At 32.5% G+C, this 15,939-nt stretch overlaps 1 protein-coding gene and 1 long non-coding RNA gene across 6 annotated transcripts in view; one reads left to right on the top strand and one right to left on the bottom strand.

Annotated features, from left to right (window-relative positions):
- LOC149078975 (cell adhesion molecule Dscam1-like) overlaps positions 1-15,939 on the top strand; it is a 348,553-nt gene that overhangs the window by 48,150 nt on the left and 284,464 nt on the right. The gene's annotated exons all lie outside the window — the stretch shown is intronic.
- LOC149078977 (uncharacterized) overlaps positions 3,363-15,939 on the bottom strand; it is a 31,157-nt gene continuing 18,580 nt past the window's right edge. The window contains exons 2-3 of the long non-coding RNA XR_016193868.1: positions 6,085-6,159; positions 3,363-3,502 (exon numbers count right to left, since the gene is read on the bottom strand). This is a non-coding gene — a long non-coding RNA (uncharacterized LOC149078977). The remainder of the gene's footprint in view (positions 3,503-6,084; positions 6,160-15,939) is intronic.

The following is a 15,939-nucleotide window of genomic DNA, read 5'->3' as shown; positions in this document are numbered from 1 at the left end:
AATGTATGTATTAGAGTGATATAAAGAAAGCTTCACGGACGGCAGCTCTGTGTTAAATTTACAGCTGGACACATTCAGATTTTAATACCAGATTTGTAACATTTTCTTTCAATGTTCTTTATTTTTAAGCTCGATATGGTTATCTCCCTAATGTTAAAGAGCAGTTAATATACTTTATCATGTGTCGCTATATCGATGAGTTGCAATATATGTTACCTAATTTCTATCGGGAGAAAGATCCACCGTGTAATAAACCAGTAGTAAAACCTTGATACAACATTAATACATAATAATCTGATCAAAAATATTGAAAACATTTTTCGTGTCTCAATATATTGATATTGGGAGGATTTAGAACTTTGGTATGGTAAATTTCGTAATTGTGAATGTGTCTAGTAAAATATAACATAACATAAGAAATAGGGTTTCACTTACATTGTTTTTCAGTATATTGATATATGCTGAAAATAATCATATCTGCAATTTTATTTATTTTTATTTGCATATCACCCTTGAAGATATAAATAAACTTACACCTGGCATGGGGAAATATAGACAAAGCATGTGAACAATAATTGAAAGAAAATCAATGAAAAAAAAAATCACAATTATACTAGAAAGCGAAAAATACTAAAACGGAAAAGGTGAAATAAAAACCATGAAAGTAGTTTAAAAAATTTGCCCTCCTCCACACCTGATCCAAAACTGACTATTAACAAAGTTTTTTTTGGATTGATGTGTGTTTATTTTTAAAAAAACACACGTGTAAAAATACACTTTAAAAAGAAAAAAAAAACTTTAATTAATTAATTAAATTGTGACTACCTTTACGAGAACCATTTGTGTAAGGTTAGCGGTAGACATGTGTCCCTCTGGAGCAAAGTGGTTTTTGTTGCGATTCTAGGAATTTATAATATGATAAAGAAAACATTATATATTAAAGTATATAAAATATTATTATATATAAAGAAGATATTAGCCAGGGGAGTACGAAGAATGAACATTTCTAGCGGAGGGGGGGAGGGTTGGGAATGAAATAAATTTATTTCGGAGAAACTATGAGGTACAACCCTCAAAAAGCATTTAGATTAACTGAAATTGATTGAAATAAAGTATGAAAAATATTTCTTTTAAATATTAAATATTTTATTTTTTGGGGGTACGAGTCTTCTATTTCTGTGCCCACCTCTTCTGCGTACGCCTCTGATGTGAGCAATATTTTATGATTATACTTAAAATTTATAATTTCATTGAATCTCACTTATTGAGGTATCCGACTACGTCCAAAACGTCATTTTGGAAGAAAATATCGATTTTTATTTTGATATATTTTATCACACCTCTAAATGTTGTAATTCCAAAATACGTCATGTTTTGTTTACGTGATGATTAGAAATGAAGTTTCGTCCACATTAGTGTTGTGTTTTTACATAAAAGTAATCCGTGAATAAAAATTTTTGAGGCGTCTTACGAACAATCTTTTTTTTTTTTAAATTTCATAAAATATTCACACGTACATTAAGAAATTTGAGTTTAACTTATGAGAATAAATACAATCCTTTATTTTTTTTTTCTTAATCTGCACCATTACTAGTTGAATAGAATATGCTATGAAAATATCAAAATATTCCATTCATAGAAGTTTTTGCAATCCTGTTTCAGGTATCACATGAGTTTTGTTTAAAATTTGACATAAAAATGACTTACACAGAAAATGGCATGAGTAGTCCAAAATTTATTATTTTTTTCACCTCTTTGGGATACTTTCTATTGTATAATTTTATCGAAAAGTGCTCTCAAGCTTGTCAGATACAGTGGAACATCGTTTATATATTGCTCAGTTATGCGACTATCACATTTACGCGACGTTTGGCATTTTTTGCAATTGGTTCATATTCTTCCTATACCGTATCTTGTTAAAATAACTCATTTATTCGACGTAAACCTTTAATTACTCGACGTTTTCACTTCGACTCAAACTCCGAATTTTTGGAATAAACGTCATTTATATATGTACATATATGCATCATATGCGCATAATTTTTGTATGCTGTGGAAACACGTTGCTGCAACAGTTCTCCTTGCATATATTGTCACCGCAAAAATCATAAATTCTACGTTGATTGACGACGTATATGAAAATAGCCAGTGAGCTTACCGATGACATTTAGAGTAGGAACTTGAGTGATTTGTTTATTGATTGTTTCTCAGAATACATAGACGCAGTCAGCCCCAAATAAACAGGTTTAAAATTGTTTTGACAGCATTATATGTCCTTTCAGAATTTTTTCTCCAAATGTTTTCTGCGTTATCCCCAGAGGGTATGAATGTCCACATTGTAATTGAATTAACCACATTTTGATAGTACAGGTCTGCCAATGAGAGACATATACGGTACACTTATATGATCATTTTCTACAGAATTTTCTTTCGTTTTGGTGCTTTGTTGCTGGCTGTATGAAATCCACCGTTCATGATGTCGATAAAACGAAAAGCGCTTTCTCTAAAATAAAACTGAAATTTTTTTAAGTATTTGACAGGAATTTCAAATTAATGACGAAAAGTTGATCTAACAAAACAGTTGAATATCCCTCTGTCAACAATGGAAACGATTATAAAGCAAAGAAACGAAATCAAAGACCAAAAAGCTGATGGTTGCAAATTATCTACTGCCAAAAAAAAAAATGGGAGTCCAAGCGTGGCCAGGCCGAGAAGATTTTGCTGCGGTTTTTCACCCGATGCGTGTCCCAAAAAGGCAATATTCTGCTAAATTATATTTCTCTTTGAAATGCAATTCAATTTTTACTCCTCAAGTATGCTTGAAATGATATTATTTTTTTAAACAGAATGGGAGATGCAATCAAACAGATTAAATTTTATAATATTTGGTGTCTGTGGGGGGGGGGGGGGGGAGAAGTCATTTTTTTAAAAGTCTCTGTTATTAGATTTACGCATACATATACGATGCTTTGACTCACCCTCTTGAACGTCGTATAAACGAGGTCCCTCTATACGTTAACAATACATTCCTTAGAAAACGTTTTCGAAAATTTAGTACGGAAACTTCTTATTAAAGTTTATATACGAAAATTAATGTTTTGTACAATAGCAGCGTCAGGAAACAATTCTTAACTTCGATGGAAGTGCACTAGAATGACGGCACAAAGACTGTTAGAACAGGAAAATAGGGAATTTTCACAATGGATTCCAGTACAGAAAGTTATTGATCTTTTCTTAATCTTATCACCTCCGCCCTCCGGGGAAGCTATTAGGGAATTCTAAACCAGTTAGGTTTTTCTCTTTTAGGGAGGAAAAAAAAAAACGTAACACACAACTACGCAATAGCCTTCTGGTCTGTTTTATTGTTATACCCCTTCTGGTCATAGCATTATTTTTTCACCCCAGCACGTCTTTTCTTTTCTTTTTTTACCCAATCTCCGGAGACGCAAACACTGCCCTTACTTCTGTTTTCAATCCATCATCCTGTCCATCGGATAGAAGACTGTAAAAAGAAAAAAGGAACAAAATCAGGCGATAAAAGGAGAAAAAAAAAGCAGTCTTTCCTTAGTTTTAGCAGTTACCGCGACCCACAATGATTGCTGTCCGAGAAATCGCTCGATATTGCACATTCGGTATACATGACAAGAAATCACATACCGGAATGGTATATAGGGGATTTTTCCGTGACAGATATTTATCCCTCGGTATTCATTGTTTTATCAGTCGTATTCTGTCTGACATTCCCCGCATTCATTATCATCCGACAAAAGAAAAGCAGGTAAATGCCGGAATCGGAACAAATGAGAAATGTCAATAAAAATTGCGATGGAAATCTAATAGCGTATTATTATATTACTAATGCTTTTTTGGCTACCCATTGTCCGTGCAATAATGAATTTGCCGTTCTTTAGTTCATGTGAAATGATTAATTTGCAGTAGTAATTACAATCTGAAACGCATCCATAAATATCTTTTATTTATTTATTTTTTGCTATTTATCTTTTTGAAGTAGAATAATTATTTCGTGTCTATGTAATCATATGTACCACGTTTCATGCCTATGTAATCATAGACAAAAAATACAACACGAATTCTATTATGTTATATATCAAGAGGAAATCAGAGGACGACTTAAAACAGTTAATTAAAAATAATACCGCGATATCGCAGCTGGATAAACATGCGACAAATCTGTAACTGATTCTAAGAGAGTAAACGTGAATGGGTTTAGGGGGATAAAGTCTAAAGGCTGTGCGATCAGGTTATGAGCAGAAAAGGGACAAATATGAAGAGTGATACATTAATCAAAACTGATGGTAAAAGATTTCCTTTTTGAAGACCTCAGCACATCTTGAATATTTTCAGATACTTACTCAACAAGGCAGATAAATCTCTATCTCATTAAATGGTCTGTTACTTCTGTATATCTTCGATATCCGTACGAGCTACGGACAGGTTGACCTGTTCGTTCTGGTTGCCGCTATACTGTCGTGTGGGCATAGCGATGGACTCGTACCGCGAAGATTTAGGTACGAGCTCAACTGACGGCATTTTATTGGTTGGCTGAAATTCGTTTTCTGCCTCAATTCGTTAAAAGTTCAGTAGAGGAATATTTACGTGGTACATATGCCACATAAACTAGGAGTACACGTGATGATTCTACTTTTCAAAATAAACAACTGCGCGCTTGACTCTAACTCAACCTTGCCATATATTACGTCTTTTAACGCGTCACATTTGGCTAAAAATTCCCCGATTTATCAGTAAATGAAATTCTTATCTTTTGCTGGTTGCTGCATCGATCCCCGTGTTCCTTTCCACACAGTGATTGTGGTACATGCAAAAAGGCAAAAATAATGGATTTCAATCACTGATATCTCGGTGAATATTCATCCAAGTTTCACGGGATAAATTCCGATTAGAGACGTCTATTTTACCAATTAATTTTGTTTTGGATTTGTGGCAGTATAAAATTGTTTTGGATATTTATTCTTCACCCAATTATTATTTTACGTAGTGTTGTAAATTTTGATAAAAATTTTGAAACCTAGTCTCGAAAAGCACTTTCACGGTTTTTATGATTTTTCTTCTCTAGAGCAGTGTTTCTCAAACTTTCTGAAAAGAAAAATTTTTGCCTGAAGCAATTTGTCCAACCATTTGTGTCCCGTATTACGGGACACATCTGTAATTTCCGTTGTTGCAGATTTTTTATTTTTTTTATTTTCCCTTTTGTCAACGAGATACTTACTTGAATTTTTAATAATTAATGAAGTCGTAACACACACACACACACACACCGTTATAAATTATAAATTTTATTATGATGGTTATGACAAAAATTATAACTATTCACACCTCACATATTTGTCAGGGTTAACGTTTTCTCCGAAATTTTTCAACAATTTTAATTATGATCAGTGATTATATCTACTTTTGGCAAAGCTTTTTTGATGACCATTGGCGATGTCCTGTATTTTGCAGATTAATATTCAAAATCCCAGCTTACCGTAATTTTGTCAATGAAATGTGGTCATCTGATCATTTGAATGTTTTTCGTGTAACACAATACACTGCGATTTTTAGCAGCCCTTTATTTCCACACCCTTCAGCAATTTTAGTAGTAAATAGAAGTTTCATTTTCAGCAATAAATTGCAATTTTTTGGCAAAATTTAGTGATAATCCATGTTTAAGATCGTAGTTTCCTGCATTCTTCTCGATGATGTATGGTAAACCCAAGTATGAAGGTATAGTTTTATTTGAACCTAATATCAATTACAACGGATGAATAATTTTATCAAGTCTGCCTGCGAACCAACATTAGTCCGCTGACCATAGGACGAGGAAACCGTTCTAGAGAACGCTTAACTTTTCGACTAAGATCACGTTGTCGGCAATGAAATTATCCTTATCACATCACTTTATATAACATCTGGTTACCATTACATGAAATTATTCTAATAAATTTTTATTGATATCCATTATTAGTCATTATTTGTATTTACTTTTAAATACATACTACAGGATATATAAAATTAGAATTTTCAAAATTACGGATAATACGGATTATCCGTACGGATACTTACGGTTATGAAAATGATAAAATTCAAAGGAAAAATGAAACCCATGAAATTACGGTGAGTCATTGCAGCATAAAACTCCTAATATATGTGGATGGATCGAAAATGTCACAATTAAAAAACATATTATTATACATTTTATAAAATGAATATATATGGATACATGCGTTATAAACTTCAGATACTCATTAAGTTCAAACATTTTTCTCAAACTTCAAAAAAATTTGAATTTTTCACTGTGAACGTTAGTAATTGCAATAAAGCTTTAAGTGCTAAAATATTTCATCAGTTGTCATAAGATATGAAAATATAAAATAAATTAAAATTCCTTTGTTTTCTCTCTCTCTCTCTTGTTCTTAAACGCTTCACTACAGCTGTGCTTTCCAAGAAACTGAAATTACTATGCATATTGCATAGATCAAAAAAATAAATACCGTTATACCTTGGGAAACATAAAACCGTTCGTATTCATAACTATTTTTTGCCATCCACGTGAAGAAAACTTTGATACGCCAGAGATGGTAGAAAACAAATAAAAAGCATGAAAACAGTGTTATCCATTTATGCATTCCCAATATCAATATCTTTGCGAACACTGGAATGGATGAAGGTATCAAACGAAAAATAGTTCTTGTGCACATAAAACCCGGGATCTGTTTTATCCGGTTTAACGTATTTCCTGGATTTATGCCTAGAGCTCTAACGCAAAGGCAGAAATAAAAGCAGAAAGAGAAAAGGAAAAAGAAATACCTACACGGATAGGGTGGTTTTTGGAATGTTGCATCTCTCTGTGAGAAATATCTCCATTCATCCATTTGTTTTCCGTCAGGGAAACAGACAATATTTTAGTAGAATTCTAGAAATGCTTCACATTCTTTTTCCAGATAAAAGAAAGCAAAATAACAAGAAAATTATTATTTTCTGAGAAAGATCCACATGGAGTTTTTTAGGATGTCTGAGCGGAACTAGTTTAAATCAAATGAAAAATCCAAGTAATTTTGTTTTTTTTTTATAATTTAGATAGATTGAGAACTATTTGTTTACAGGATTGTCTAATAAATTAAATTTTTTTTCTGACTAGTATTGTCGAGACGTGTCGTTGTATCATTATTTCTGGTTATTAAGTTTTGGAACGTATAAGTCGCAGTCAGAAATAATATATATATTTTTTAAAGAATTTAGTTCACATAAAAGAGTAAAATTGAAGTTTAATATTCATTTCATTTTTGAACGCGTTTAGACATAATGGGAGTTACAGGATGCACGGTGTGTTATTGATGATTCAAATTTTAAAAGTATACAAATAATATCCAACTTTATACAAGTATCATACCGTATATTGTTTATTTTCATGCGGAGAACCGGTTTTTAACTAACATGTAATTTAACGTCTAGAACTATAACAGATTGATTTGCCTTTTGTAAGGTAGATGGCAGCAGGAATACCAGCGGAACACTTTTTTCGGATATATTATTGTAAGGTACATCATTGTTACACTAAAACCATTAAAACCTCCTATACTGCTACTACTGAACCTTACAACACCTCGTAAACATTTCTTCGGGAAATTTTCAAGATATCAGTTACATGCTATAGGATGTTGTGTATGTGTATTCAAGCCCTTACGTATTTATTCTGTTAGAGTTATACTCGTTATGGGTTATATTGGTGCTTTCACCAGGCTTTGCTATTTTGAAGTGGAAATGGTAGATGTCTGCATTTTCGTGTAATTTAAATATCATGGTGAACGTCCACATGCTGGTTGAAAAGAGATTTTTTTCAAATCAAAGACCTGCTAGCATTCGTGCCTCTAAGTTGAAAATCAGACAAAACCAAATTCAGCATACCCCCAATAGAGGCCCATGCTACTATCTACAAATAATAACAAGGATTTTTGAGAATCGTATTGGTTAGTGTGCCGCAAAATACCATCGTGACCGTTAGTTCCAACTCTGTACCGGTAACTCAACATAGTTACCTTCAGAGCAACCGTGGCCCCCGCTCTGGCCCTTGCGGGATATAAACGGATTACCTTGCGGAGTCAACATAGTTACCGGTATTTTAACACATAAAATTTACACCGGTGTGCAAAATAAATGATATATGCTGTTATATTTTTCATTTTGACTGCATACCTGTTCAAAACGAACAAAAACTTTTATTCAGAGAAAAACAACGAATAGTTCTATTTTTTATTTGACATGTGGCACAGCAGGGCTGACTCCCAACGCATTTCATTGAATTTAACATAATAGAGTATAAGTAAGAAAATAAGTCAGAAAGCTAGGAAATTTATATATATATATTATACTCAACTTTTATTATCATTTTTTCACAAATCATTTCACTCATTTATGCCGGTGCACAACAGAAGAAGAACATTATTCTACTTTATATTTTACTCTAATCCAGAAATGAACATATTTGGTTTTTCTATTGCCTTTAGCTAGTTGATAGGTATAAAAAAACGTTTATTAGGTGCATAATGAAAAGCGACAGTTTTTTTTATCTCAAGGTAGAAAAGAGGAAGAGAATTTTTAACAAATTCTCTGTGGAGTAATTAAACTGAAACACTGCCTAAATTTAATGGACACTGATGTCTCGTGTTTTGCAAATTAAAGGAATAGGAAGGAATACTATATTATTTTTTCAGCAGCTGATACAAATATTTTGGAAAAGTTTAATGTTTCTTACCAAAACAAAGATAATATTATTATGAACTAAATTAAATTCAAGTTTTATAAATTTACCTATTATCTAAATAGTTTTCTTTAAGCCTGAATCATTTTCACTGACAGACATGTTTATTGAACAAATTAAATTTAAGAATTATCTGAATAAAAAAAAAGTAAAATTTAGAGCAAATATTTATAAAATTTGAAGAAAAAAACATTTTTCTTGTTGATTTTGTTCTTAATCACATCAGAAGAATATAAAACACGAAGTCCTTCGAAAAGTTTTCTGTAAGATTCATTTAATGTCATACAACGTATCATCTTAAATATATACGAACATAAACGTGCGGAAGTCCTTCAATGATATGTTGCTGCCCGGCATGCTAATGAAACAAGTTTCACTCTGAAATCATCTATAACATGCGTGCTACACCGTAACTGGAAACAGTTTTGTGGATAGAACGAAGCCTATACCGTTTTGTGAAACGTGAGATGATTAGTAATTTATCCCTCTTGTAGTATGGAGACCATTAACCTCTGCGAACTTTAAAGCGCTGCTTTGTGGTGTGTCGATTCATCAATTCTGAATAAAAATGTGTCAGAAGCATATTGAATTTTAATATCCATACTACGATATTATCATTTGCAGATTTTTTGTGCTTTTCTTTTTATCTCCACGAAAGATATTTATTCCTTGAACTTTTTACGGACGGAAATTTATTTCTTTTGGTAAGGTGAATTAATTAAATATATTTTCATAATTTTATTCTTACAAAAAAAATGCATTATAAAAAAGAGAGTTTAATAACTTATCTTTTTTTTTATTTTTCCAAAAATAAATAAAATCTTTGTAAGAACGTAGTTAAAGTAATACAAATTTTCCCAAATATTTTTCTGAGCTTTATATCTTCAAATTCCTGATTTTTGTGCAAAGGCTTAAGGTGCCTAGTTATCGGTGAAATGAAAGTTCCATAATAATGAAATGAAAGTTCCAAAAATAAATCCATACGTAAAAATATGGAAGAGTCAAAAAAAGCTGATACGGTTTCCAGAAATGACACGGAAAAACATTTTTTTTTTAATTTTAAAGAGGAGAAAATTAAAATTTGATGGGCAGAAAAAAAAAATGGCTGATGGGTAGGAATGAAATTGTCGATACTCCGGCACCATTTTTAACTAACAGATGACAGATGACACTGAAGTCGTTTTATTTCACGACTTATTGCTATCGGGCCATTTGAATGACATTGTTTTCTTCTTTCAAACGTTGTATCATATTGAACAGTTGATGTGCCAGGCATATGTATCCATTGCAGTAAAGGCATTGCTGGAAGTTTTTTTTACAGTTCACACTCACTTTCGTCATGTCAATGCTAGGGAAGGCGACAATTCGACCCATGTTTAGTCAGGACAATATCACAAACTGTTTGATGCTATGTGATGTCATCTGTTTGCAACGGTTGTTACTAATTTCACAAACCGACATAATTGAAATTTCTTGCCTGCCCATTAAACGAATGAGGTGTTTTATTTTTCTATCCCTCACTGTTCCAAAGTTATGGCTCTTTAAAGTTGGCAGTCCTTTGTGCTGATGATGGTGATGGATTTAAGGAATGGTGATTATTCACATGTTCAATAAAATATGCTAAAACTTATTAGCATAAAAAAAAATATAAAAAAACACAAACAACTTATTCATAATACATAGTTCAACGAAGCTTGAGCGAATGTTCCTCTGTGACACGGCGAGCTCAAAATCTCGCCAAGCATTGGCGCTTTTGCGGGGTGTACGCTATATTTTTCTGAAACACCCTGTATTTGCATACATTCTTATGTCATCCTAATAAAATTTAATGCTTCTATCTCGAGATCTAAAAAATCACGTGTTAAGTATACTCAACCGTATTTTAATATGGAAAAATTGCATTACCTTAATATCAGCACATCTTGCATTTTTTCTAATCGACATCTTCTCAAGAACTAAATAATAAAAATATTTAATTGAAAATTCTTTAACGAAAGCCTACTTCACGCATTTCTCTAAGCTCTCAACTATAATATAATAATTTCAACTTGAGAAAATTGTATCTCCAAGCACTTAAATGATTAGCATAAACATATTTTGAAGGGGGGGGGGAACAGACTTACACTTTTATTCTGAAAAAAAAAATGAGTTTTTGATTTTAAAAAGAAATTTATGCATTTTTAATAAAAATTGTTTGACTTAATGAGAATGCTTCTTTGTTATATTAATGAAAATTAACTGAATTTCCTCGTCTTGAGAATGGAAGTGCATTATTTTTTCACTGGATCCTCTATAATAATGATTAGATTTTTTTCAACGACAAAAATTTACCTTCATGAATTTAAAATTCCTACAAAAAAATTTCTTCACTTCCCTTTTATTTAATATCCCACGTATACGTTTATTACCTGTACATATCATAATAACAGCCTTCGCGTTGTTTTTAATGTTCATTTTCTTGTTTTATTTTTTTTTCTGTAATATTCCTCGACATTAAATCCCTCCTTAATTCTATTTATGTCAATTATCCCGCTGCAAAATGCCATCAATGACCATAAAATGTATTTTTTCATAATCGGTCTCAAACGTGAGAGAGCTTTGAATTATTAATACGCATGAAATGATTTGCTACAGAATGTCTTTTTTGTTCTGAGTAATTCTATAAAAACTGGGAACCAAAATATAATTGTACATAGAAATTACTGTTTTATTTTTATACGATATCGGTTTTTGTGTTAAAATGCATATCTCGATATAAGTTTCCTTTAAAATATACCGTAAACTTATTATAGAAAAAAAAGAGAGATTTATTAAAAATTAAAAATTATGAAATTTTTAACTATAGTTAATTGATAAATAATTATTTTCTCTCTCTCACTAATTCTCTCATTAATTCACTATCAGATAACAAAAACGGCATAAAAATGAGAAGTATTTGAAAAATAAATTGTATTTTTTGATTTTGAATTTGTGTTATTTTCTGATTTTGAATTGACGTTTTATTTACTAGAACTTGTGGATCTTTAACAAATTTATCGATTGTTAGTGTTCTCATGAATGTATATATTGATTGATATAATAAATTTCTCACCGCGTGTTTGTGTGAAATGGTTTTGCATTTATACATATTTCTAAAACAATTTACATTCCAAAACTTTATTTAATGGCTTAAATAATGCTTATTTATGCATATATGCCAGGGGTGCAGAATCTAAGGATGGGCAGATGCGGCCCGCGAAAGGTGTCCCCGCGGTAAAATGCCACCAATGCCCACAACACGATAAATAATTAGGCTGTATGTATATTATCCTTCATAAAAATGCGGCAGATTGGAATTCATTCGGGATAGCAGCAATTATTGCCAAAAAATTGCCAAATGCAATTTTTTGGCATTTTTAATTAATGTTGCCAATTAAAACCAAATATATTGTTAAAGACAAGTAAAGTTGTCTTAGCAGCCGAAAAATTGTCAATAGCAAGTATAATTTTCAAACTTTAATAAAAAATTGTCGCAGACATGTAAAGTTATCAATTATAGCAATGAAATTGTCTAAGGCAAGTAAAACCAGTATCGTCTTAATGCATATGCCGACCTACGCACGGCTAGCGTGGCTCAAGTGCAAGCAGCAGCATTAAAATGAAATATATTAAAACTTTTCGAAAGTAAGCATTCGAATTGGTCAGGAAAAGCACTCATGCATTATAAATTTTTTTTTAAGGGGTCTCGTGGGGTCTCTCTCTCCCGGCTCATAGGACGGGATTACACTATACAAGTTTGATAAAAATACTTTTATAAAACTTGAAAAATGCCACCAATTAGATTAATGGTTACATTGTAGAAAATGCAACCAATCATCATATTGGTAAAATTTTTCAAGTTTTATAAAACGACTTTTATCAAACTTTTATAGTGCAATCCCGGTCTTAAGACGACCCTCAGTGAAGCCGTCAATTAATGAGAAAAAATTGTCAAAACAATTGATCATTGATCATTTTTGGCGCACCACGGTCATTTTCTGCACACGAGGGCAGAATCTACAATTTATTGCAATTTCGAACGGCATCGTTTTTGTTATACTCACCAAACAGTTGGTGCGCTAACCCCTCAATATGGGACACCCTGCGGTAGCAATCTTTCTCTCTGGTCATGACGCCGTTTCTGTTGTACCCCTGTGTGAGAAAAGTTTCTGACAAAGACGAACCGGGTATCGAACTCGCGACACCTCTGAACTCCCTATGGTACTTTAAGGGGGCTCTCTTATCGACCTGATTAAATAGTGTGTCCAAAAACGAGTAAAGATGTCAGTTATATAGTAAAAAGAATTGTCAAAGGTTCGTAACTCACCAAAAAAAATATATACATGTTCACCTAATATGTGAAATAAATATATTTTGTATATTAATTATGGTGGAGTCATAATTATCAAAATGTTATTTAGAAATTATAAAAATAATCTTAATTCTTGATTTTAAAAAATCAACTAAAGCCAACTAAAAATAAGGAAAAAAACGGGGCATTTTTATAAAAAGTTGGGACGGCCACAAAATTACAAAAATGCCCCATATAATCGGGGTCTCATGCTCATTATATATGAACGTTTCTGTACGGCGAGTGGTATAAATGCTGCATATATGGCCCGCGGACTAGAAAAGTTGTGTACTCCTGTTTATAGAATTCAAAGAAAGTCATATTGAGTAACAAAATATGAACATGAAGTTCGAAAAACAAAATAATTACATAGTTAACATAGTTAAGGTAAAAATATATATCAGGCCCGATGCGGATAATTTTTTTTTTCTCAGAACCATGCATATATATTTTCTTTGTTCATACCAAATAAAAATTTTATGCAGAAAATATTCGTAGGAATGCGTGTTCGAACAGCTACTTTAATGTTTCATGAATGCCAAGAAGCTGTTTCATGAATTTGTTTTTTTTTTTGAATCAGATAACTACAAAAGATTACCCTCTGCTCCAAAAAATATATTCCACATTTTTGTAATGAATGAACTTTTGCTGAATATGCAGATGGAAGAGAACTGTTTGTCCACGCATTTCGAGAACCCCGAGTTCTCTTTCTACCGGAAAGTTTTTGGAGTTGCCATGTTTTCCGAATTCTGTCAAAAGAATGTCATTTCTACGTAGAACTTTTCCAGCAAGTGAAATGGAATTCCGCGTACTCAAACAAAGCTTCACTTAACCGTTCGTTGAATCCGAACGGCTGGAAATATTTGTGGTTCTCCTACTCTCATTCATAACGAAGCTTCTTGGAAATGAATGAAAATCTTCCGTTCCGTATACTTGGTATCATTACATAACGTAAACATCCGTTGAAACTATTGCACAAATTCTTGTGTTTGTTAAAGAATACATTAAACTTCGTTTCAAATAGAGCTTATTTCATACTATATAAAAGAACCGACTAAATGAAAAGAAATTAGTTAAGCTTGCTTAATGAATTTTGAGTAAGGTGAGCCAAAGGAAAATGTCATGTTGTCACATGAATGGCTTGGCGTTTTTGTAGTCTCATACCAAAAGCGTGCGCTAATGTCATAACAAAAGGGTGCGTTCGTATCATGGCAAAATCGTGTGCTATTCATAACCAAATTACGCATGATTCTCATAGATAATAAAGCCTTGTCCTATATGCGAGTGAAGCCTCTCTTGAAGCAGTTTGGCTTGAACGTATGTATTGATTTAAAAGGAAAAATTGTTTCAATAAATACAGAGACCCAAAATCGACTGACGGTTTTCGAAATGAGATGAAAATGAGCAAGAAAACGATGGCAGATATTAAAGTCATTCCTGCGAAATATAAATGTGAGAAAAGTCAGGTATTCCAGGTACGTCAATAATGTTGTAAAGAAATGCATAGTTATTAAAATAAAAAAATAAATTTTTATATGGACACCTTGTGCCCAAAAAAATTAAAGAAGAAATTGGTTACCCTGTCTGTCTTGATGCCAACAAAACAAAAGTTTCTAAGCGCATTATTCGATGAAATAATTGAATTCAAAAATCGGAGGAAAGTTGGGAAAATAGCAGCAAAAACTAAGGGTCAAAGATTATTTCCCAACTTTTTATCGAATTTTGAATTTAATTATGTCTGCCAATATTTGACTTAAACACGTAGAAATTTTCTGTTGCCATCGAGACCAGGGGTTACTTTCTCATTGGGTTTTTGGGCACAGGGTGTCCATAGATAGATAGATAGAACCGCTCACAACCCCGGACTGATGCAAAGCACCTTACTCCCGTTACCTCAAAAGAGGCAGAGTTGTGCCGGAAAAGTTAGCTAACAGGGTGTCCATATTAAGAGTTATTTATTTTTATTTTACTAACTATACAATGCATTCCAACATGAATGATGTATCTGAAATTCCTCACTTTGCTCATTTATATTCTGCAAGAATGACATCAATGTCTGTCACTGTTTTCTTTTTATCCCATTTTTTAAAGCCAGTAGATTGTGGGAAATCAGTGTCGGTGTTTTTGCAACGCATTTCAAAATCACGTTGCAGTCTCATTGCGTATGTATTTTTCAGTATCGTCCATTGGCAGCTACTAGAGAGAACTTGAAAGCACGCCTCCAGTTTTCACTCCTCATTTAATTTATTCAAACGGATTTAATAGCATTCTATGTCATTGAATTATCATCCATTTTTGATGAGTTTGGCAAAATTAAAAGAAATATTTCCAAAAGCACTAATTGGAAAACAAAATGTTCCGTGAAATAAAGGTCATATAATCACCCTATAAGTTTCAGTACGTGAGAGTCAAGCGCCCACGCACAGCCTTGTTAGTTAGAACGTGTGAAGGGAGAAACGGGATTGCTGATTACACAGATTGATATTGCGGTTGCATCTGTCAGAGCAAAAGAAATGCCCACGGGTACTAATACTGCCAATTATTTTTTTAAATTAGAATATAGAACTGAAAGAATACTTAATTAATTTCAATAGATGTGCAATAAACGGTTGTCGATGGAAACTGCAGTACGTAAACGATGGTTTACAGCCTTTAAAGATGTCAGTTGGACTGCCAGCGCAATTTTTTTTTTTTACATTAAAGTTGCGTTGAGAGAGCATTACAATTGGCGTGCGATTTAGAGTACAGAAAATGTAAAAAAGGAAATGATTAAATCACAGAAATAGTGAAT

The sequence above is a fragment of the Pholcus phalangioides genome, unplaced genomic scaffold (assembly GCF_987345545.1).
Source record: "Pholcus phalangioides strain wild (caught in Gottingen) unplaced genomic scaffold, Ppha-v1.0 ptg000013l_1, whole genome shotgun sequence".
Classification (NCBI taxonomy): domain Eukaryota; kingdom Metazoa; phylum Arthropoda; class Arachnida; order Araneae; family Pholcidae; genus Pholcus; species Pholcus phalangioides.
This window is presented reverse-complemented; position numbering and strand designations above follow the sequence as displayed.